At 37.7% G+C, this 8251-nt stretch overlaps 1 long non-coding RNA gene across 1 annotated transcript; it reads right to left on the reverse strand.

Moving 5' to 3' along the window:
* Nucleotides 1-2209: 2209 nt before the first annotated feature.
* On the reverse strand, nt 2210-7116 carry LOC113238739. The gene is made up of 4 exons (XR_003311122.1): nt 6996-7116; nt 5950-6118; nt 3872-3961; nt 2210-2237 (listed from the first exon to the last, which is right to left on the reverse strand). It is a non-coding gene; the product is annotated as an uncharacterized LOC113238739 (long non-coding RNA).
* Nucleotides 7117-8251: the final 1135 nt, after the last annotated feature.

Genomic DNA, 8251 nt, shown 5'->3' on the forward strand with positions numbered 1-8251 from the left:
AAAAAATGGAAATGCCTTAAACTTCGATTACTATCAGAACCGCTGTCGCCAAAACTATACATTCATAATTTTAAACGCAATGAAATCTTGATAATGATTGTTCGTAGTTTCAAATTTAAAAAGAAATAACAAATTCTGGTAGTTAATGTAGTAATTAAAAGAGTAATTGTAAGTAAAAGTATAATAGTTTAATTTGCAAACGGTTACAACCAAGAGAACACACACGACTCACGAGTGACATGACAGTATATGAGAACATGTAAAAAAACACTAGAGGGCGCGCGTCGACGTCACTGCGGTTCACTGCACGCAGTTTATGGACATATTCCAACAGTTAATACAATTTAAACTTTACCTTGTTGGCATATCGTTGAAAATTCAACACCATCAATACCTATTATAGGAAGTTACGACGTTCTCATTTAAAATTGAAATTTCAATCAATGTGCTACCATCTAGCGGTTAATAGCTGAACGACAACGAATTAGAAATGTTTACTGAGTTCTCCAAACAAGAAGCGACCATATTGCATCGATATAAGGTTTACTTTCATTTTTGTAAACACAAAATTGAAAATATATTAAAAGTAAATAAAATAATACTTGGTGATGATACGATACACCAGCATAAATAATATTACAAGTGCGACCATAATTTTTGCACTCCAAAGTTGCGAAAAAAGGCATTCTTCTAAGATTTTAAAGGTTTTGCGCGAGATAATTGATTTGAACATAACGAAGAAAGCAAAATTGCAATCACTCAATACACAAAATACGTAACATTTTCAAGTATGTTTTGAAGATTTCAAAGGTAAGAATCAGCAGCGTAATCGCAAAAAGAACTATTATACCAACTGATTCAATTACACAAATCAATTAAATCAAATCAATCAGTATGAATGTGTGCGTTATTATTATTATTATTATTATTAATTCATACGATTAATTAGTGGATTAATTGTAATTGACAGTACAACTTGCTATCACTAAACTGTCTATGATCGGGTCAGTGACCTTTTCTGTATAATGGATTCAAAAGGAATTGTAAGAACAGAAACTTGTTTTGGCGATTTTTAATTTAACAACTCACCATTTGGAGTATTGTTAGACATTTCTGTTAAACCTTTAAGTTATTAGGCATTCCGAAACAAAACCACTAATACGTACTACTGTCGTTTGGTAGAGCAGATTGGGGAATATCTGAAGCCGTCTTAGAGCTGGACATTGCTATGGGCAATAAAAGTAAATACATAAGATATTATCTTGAACAAACGGTCTAAAGATGCGAGCAAGGAAATCAAAGAGGTACATGAAGAGCGCTGCTGCTGGGGATCCATAGCCTCTGCCTAGTCCAGAGGAAAAGAGATATGATGACAGTAAGCGTGCACCAGTATTGTCCAATACAAGACCAAGGCGTCTTTACACCTGGTTTTTATCTTATTCTCAGCCTTTATCTTATTCTCGGTCTTCCTGCGATTAGGTGGTGGACTGCAAAAATGGAAGAACAAGACCAAAAGCGATTTCGGACAACACCAGCGTGCGCCCTAAATCATTCTTTGGGAAATTTTCCTTAACGAGACTTGTGTTTGACATTTTTGTAAAATACCCATATTGATTTACTTTTTCATAATTCATTTATTAATAATTTAATTTCTTTAATTATTACACCATTAAAATATGTTAAAAGTAATATAAAAAATTAAGTCGCAATAATTAAAATTGAAGTGCATAATACAGTAGGGTCAAACTGACATAATTTAATTTATAATTTCAATGATGTTTGAAGAAGAAACGACAAAAAAAAATCCTAACGAATATCCTTAATTATAATATTATTATATCGCAAACGTGATAAAAATTAAATAAAGATATATCAAAAGCAGTGGCTTACTAATAAATGTCAATAATTTTATTATATATTTTGCTGAAACTGTTGTTTTGTTCAAGGTTGAATGATTCCTTCCATGCTTATAAAATTTGTACAGTTGACTAAACATTACGTTCTATTCAACTATTTGTTTTTTTTAATGAATTAATTTGTGTAAGCTAATATATAATAACCTACAATAATTTGAATGTCTTGTCTCACTAAACCAATGGTTGTACAGCTTTATGGACCTTACCTTCAGCGACGTGGCCCCCACCGGCGAGTAAGAGGTCTGCGGCCTCGGGCAGCCGGTTGCCGGTCACTCGAAGAGCTGCTTTCGCTTCTTCCGTCACGTAGCCCATTGCTTCTAGCTGAGGGCAGAATGTATTTGACATAATCTCAAAAAACCGACCTCAAAAGTCATTCATCCCCTAGTTTGCCACCCATAGAGGTGGAAATTTTTTTTCAAATTGAAATAGGACCACTGCTGAGGTACCCTCTTTCCAACAAAAAAAGAATCGTCAAAATCAATTCACAAACAAAAATTCGCCGGAGTTTCATCGGTCAACAATGTTAAAACTAATTGTCAACTTTCTATGCTCAAATGGGACCAAGTTAATTAGGTAGGGCTATGATAGTACCGGCAAGATGAGGACATTGACTGGGATCCCGACGATGGTGTAGGATGTGTAGGCTTTCTTAACTGGGTGGACAGTACAGACTTGATATAGAACTTAGAGGCGGCCTAGTATTGTTCTGAGTGATGACGATAAAAATGGAGAGTCAAGGCCTTCATTATTAGACCAAGATGATTAAGTCTTTCTTTCTAACCGATTAAATCTGTATAAAAGAACTAGAACGAACTAGAAGAACCAGCAGCAGTAGAGCTTGTTGTAAAAGAGTTCGTCCAGGGAAGTACTGCCACCTTGCCTATTTGCCAAGCAGTAATGTGAGCATTACTGCGTTCCGGTTTTGAAGGGTAAGGGTGTTGGTGAAATTACAGGCACATGGGACTTGCTAACATAATTGTCTCAGGGTGACGGGCGCAGTGGCAGCGCCCTTCAGATCTTTGCGATTTAAAGCCCTGAGTGGCACTGCAACTGTTGTGAAATAAAAAAATAAAAACTTGAACCCACAGTCCGTCAATCAGTGATAAAAAAGCTATAATAATAATTAGTTTTAAGTTAATTATTCTGATGAGACTTGAACCGAAAAATCCAGTACAATATTTACAAAAACACATAGGAGAATTTTGACAACTCGGTAACTTGACCCGTAGCTTAGTTGGTAAGAGCAATACTACGGTGGAATATGGTCGCGGGTTCAAGCCCCATCGGGTCGAAGAAATTTTTTCTATGTGTTCGACCTTTGCATTAATAATCATACAAAAGTTCGTTTTGTTTGCTCAGTTCGCTTTTTTTGCCAAGTCGAAGTCAAATGTCGTTTTATAAATGTCAACCATCGAGTATATAAGCAGAAATAGAGACGAAATAAAGGCCATCCATCCCTGGCAACCCATCAGGCAAATGGTCGTTGTATCACTGTTAAATGTCAACTCTCGTTTGCACTGAAATCACTAATTAGAAAGCTGAAATACGAGTAGTACAGCGCCAACAACTGACCTGCGTGTGCGTCTCCGTATATTCCAAAAATATTCTGTATAAATAATAATAAAGATAATAATCTCTAACAATAGTTCCATTCGGTGGATTGGGAAAAACAGCAAAACAACAAAACAAACGGAATCACATTTCATCGGTAATTATAATTAAATATTAAATATGTAATTTTTCAATTTTCTTCCATTATAGCAAAGCGCAATTTAAACTTGTCGATTTGAAGTGAAACATTGATGACACACGTCAATTGTTTTGAATTCGGGCTGGCCAATAGGAGAGCAGTTGTCACCGTAATGATTTGACACTCTATGATTTCAGCCAAAGACACTACTAACACTTATCCAGATTTCAAAAAAATATTATAAAGTCAATAATAGATGATTTACCTCGGAAAGCAATTTGGAGTCCGGTTCAACGGCAGAGTCGTCGGAGCTGGGCGTTTCTGTTTCTTCTGACGATTGCTCGCTGTCCACCAACTAATAACAAGGAACGATTAAAGATTAGGTCACAAGGCAGTAAAAGAGAAATTGACGGCGAAAGTGCTATATTAAATTTGAGTGGAACGTGATTGGACAAAGCGGTCCGCTGGTATAAAACAATAAATCAGAAATATTGTAAAGAAAATTTTCCTTATTTTAACGTCATTCAAATAATTATTATTGTAGAGTTCTTTGTGAAAGTGTTCGTCCAGGGAAGGAGCCATATCTCAAAGGCGCTCTTTTTAGTTCTGAATTAAAGTTCTATTGTCAATGGCGCTCGGTCCAAAATGAAAAATGTCATTAACGGAACTATGAGTTTCAAAAAATGAACGTCGTATTTTGTTTAATTCAAATATCAAATATGAGGCAACTGAAACGCTCTGACGCCTCCTGATTGGTTAAAATATAGGCAGTACTCGACCAATCACGGACACATCTATCTCTTTGGTTTTTTCGTTTGCGTTTGTTGTCGTGGATTGTTAAGAAAATTAACTTGAAATATCGGTTACGTTTCATTATTTTAATTTACTCGCAGAAAAAGTATCACATAATTAGGTTTTAAAATCTCGTACCTATTATTAGCTTAAACACGGTATTCGACTTTATGCAACTATTGCATAAAATACTATTTGAGGTATCGTTTTAAAGGAGAGTTAACAATTCTTTTAAATGGCAGGCGTCTGTCGGTCGCAGCTACGGAAGTGCCTTAAGCCTCGATTACAAGCGAATGATAAACAAATCTTGATAATGATTGGTCATAATTTCTAATTTAAAAAGATATAACATATTCTAGATTGTTAATATAACTTAAACTTTACCCAGTCGCTGTATCGTTGAAAATTCACCTTTATTGCAAGTTACGGTGTTTTGATTTTATATTGAAATTTTATTTAACGTGCTGCCATCTTGCGGCCAGTACTATTTAAATGTTTTTCTTTTATAAACAATTAATCTTAGTAATACCTTAAGATTGTCATGTGTCATTTCCAAGGGTGAGAGCCTGGTGACTTGTAGTACAGGCGTTAAGCCTTTAACAAGCACCAGCTCCCAAAAATAAGTTATTGGATGTATCTTAATTACTAAGATCTATATGTACGTATTTTTGTGGAGGAAAAAACGTTATTATTATTATTATTATTAGTAGTTGAACTACGACGAACGAGTAACATCCGAATGAATAGAAAGTAGTATCTTCTCGACACTAGCTACAGTTAACTAACAGTTGTCTTTTTAAATTCCAAGATGTTTACTTAGTTCTCCAAAAGATACAACTCAACCATATTGCTCAGAGATAATGTTTATTTTCGTTTGTGGTGTACAAAGAATCAATTCGATAAACAGAAAATTGAAAATTTGAACAGGGAAGATGGTTTCTTTGTACCACCAGTCTGGGGTCCAGTATTTCCTCTGATGAAAAATCCCAAACAGATTTATTCTAATTTCCATTATTAATTTATAATAAATTTAACTTAATAAAAAATCATATTGTAAAAATAATTTGTAAAACGTAATGTAGCGTAAATTGGAATGTTTCTTTGTAAAATTAAAAATAAAGTATTCAATTAACAACTTTTGTGACTATAGTGAAAAAAATAGGGTAATTTGCATTAATATTAGACAACTGATTGATGATTTTACCACCTCAGTCTACCGTGACCATGGGATCTGTGAAGGGCCCGAAACGTCGGTTTGTTTGAAAAAACAAACATATGCGATTTAAATCCGGAAAAATAGGTTAATTTCCTGTGTAACGCGAAAACCCGATAAATGATGATATGAAATACTACTACGGATAATATTTTTGGTGCGGCTATTTTTTTGCACTAAAAACCCAGCACTTTTCTGCGATTTTAGAGACTTTGCGCGAAAGAATGACACGACCATACCACACAAAGCGAAAATGGCGGCCTGACCTCAAGTAAGTCTAACGAGACCTACTTGTGGCACTTCGGTACGTATTGTTCTGCGGTCGCAGCAAAGCTCACCATGTCGGGCTGGTCCTGGATGAGGCGCACGGCGTCGGAGACGTGGTTGTTGGCGTTGCGCAGCGCCAGCACGGCCAGGCGGCGGCCGTAGCCCATGGCCACCAGCCCGTCCACCAGGCGCGCGTTCACGGCCGACCCGTCCAGGCACACGCCCAGCAGCCGCGCCTGCCTGCGGACACGCGCGCTTCAGCACACAACGAAGCGGACTGCGGGTGCGACTACTGCACGGTGTTTATGGTGTACTTTCAACCCTTTTGTTTCAATTTTTATTTAATTATTTTTATGTGAAATTCTCTACTAGTTTGTTATAATTATTAATACAAAGGTCAAACACTCAGAAAAAATTCCTTCGGTCCGGCCGGATTCGAACCGACGTCTTCTAGCATAGCGTGCCAGAACCTATACCAACTATGCAACGCAGTGAACCTACGGATCTGACGAATTTTTCTATGTGCATGTTGTCGTGTCTTTGTATTTGGTTTTTTTCAACGACTTTTTAGCCGTAGCGCCATCTAGGAGAAATTTTAAGTACTCGGTCACCCAGTTATACCTTTACAGCTACTTCCTTATTGTTGTTTATTATTTTTTCTTTGCGGTAATGAGTTCTAGCATGGATCAATAAGTGAAGAGGACTGCTAGTCTCTACACTACAAGATCGTAGCTCTAGAAAAGATCAAAATCCCGTCTTACATCTAGATGGCGCTGGTCAATGGCCTAGAAGTAGTTTATATTATTTAAAGATTAACCATGAGGTAAAATTAGTTTTTAACCTTCCGTAAATATGTGTGTTAATGGATGGTATTGTATGAGTTTTTAACGCTTTGTAATATGGGTAGAGTGCGCTGGTCCTAAACAAAATAAAAGAATAGCCGACATTATCCATAAAAATCTGTGCAGGAAGCGCCATCTAGTGAACTAATTTGTTATCACTAGGAATAAGGAATCGCTTGAATAAACTGCAGCTTGTTAATTTGTTAGAAAACGAGACCCATAACTCCAAGCACCCACTACGCAGTCTCGTGCGAGGGAGCGAGGGAGCGACGGACCTGTCCTCGGCGTGCTGGCGGCGCGCCTCGTCGCGCTGGTCCCGGCGCGCGCACAGCAGGTGGTGCGCGGCGTCCACGTCGCCCCGGGCCGCGCGCAGCCCGCCGCGCGCCTGCGCCGGCGACCAGCCCAGCTCCAGCAGCGCCGCGGCCGCCGCCTCGTCCACGCGCAGCGCGCCCAGCTCCGCCTCCGCGCGCTCCAGCAGCTGCCGCGCCGCCGCGCGCTGGTTCTGGTGGTAGGCCACGATGCCTTGCAGCAGGTACAGCCGCATCATCAGCACGCGCTCGTTCGCTGCGGAGCCAGACGGGTTCGGCACCTCGACGCCGGTCGGTCACTGTTTCACTACAGGGCAACGTTTCTCTCTCCGGCCAATCTTATACGAAAGCCTATACTGGGCTGGGCAACCACCGGGGTTTTATCCCGGCGCTTTGTTAACGCCGACTTTTTATCGGGTTAAACCCCATTAATGACTGAATCCGAGAGCAAAAACTATTTACACCTAAATGTCTGTTGTAAATAGAGTTTTGTTCAAATTTAATGATATTATTACAAAATGTTTATTGCTTTCTAACCTAGACGATACGATTTGCCGTGTTGTTGAATCAAGTCGCTTGAAAACCGTATGCACTTAAATAGATTTTCATAAAAATATAACCGTAATGTCTGTCCTTAGTAGTGAAAATTCATAGGACTGCAAGTTGGTTTGTATGGAGTTACCTCTTTTCGTCTACAAAAAATTATTTACATCAAAATTTGTAATAAGTATAAAACTAACGAATTTGGTAAATTCCATAATCGCCGTTTCCTTGGGCAGAAACGGGTTAAAAATCATTAACACTTTGGGTAAAAACCCAGTTAAATCCCGAGCGGGTTGATTGGGTTTTAATCTTAAAGGATGGAAAAAAATAAAAGAAAGGAGATGCTCTAACTACGGAATGAACGTGCATACCTAAACAAAAATTGAACGAACAAATGGCGGATTCCATTAGTATCGTACCATAATGTATCGATAAGTTATTATCGACATGCAAACATTTAATTAAAGTAGATCAATATTCCATTTTTGGGAATATTTTAGGTTATTATGAGAATATCCGGGAATGTCACATAAAATTTTGAATTTATTGTTTTGCGTTTACAAATACTCAAATATTACTAAAAGTGAATTTGCACAGAAAAAAATAATATTTGTAATTTGAGAGTTAACTTTGAAATATAAACCCTGTACATTTCCAATGTCAAGATTCATATTTTCATA

Source organism: Hyposmocoma kahamanoa, unplaced genomic scaffold, assembly GCF_003589595.1.
Source record: "Hyposmocoma kahamanoa isolate Upper Pololo Valley unplaced genomic scaffold, ASM358959v1 97993, whole genome shotgun sequence".
NCBI classification, from domain to species: domain Eukaryota; kingdom Metazoa; phylum Arthropoda; class Insecta; order Lepidoptera; family Cosmopterigidae; genus Hyposmocoma; species Hyposmocoma kahamanoa.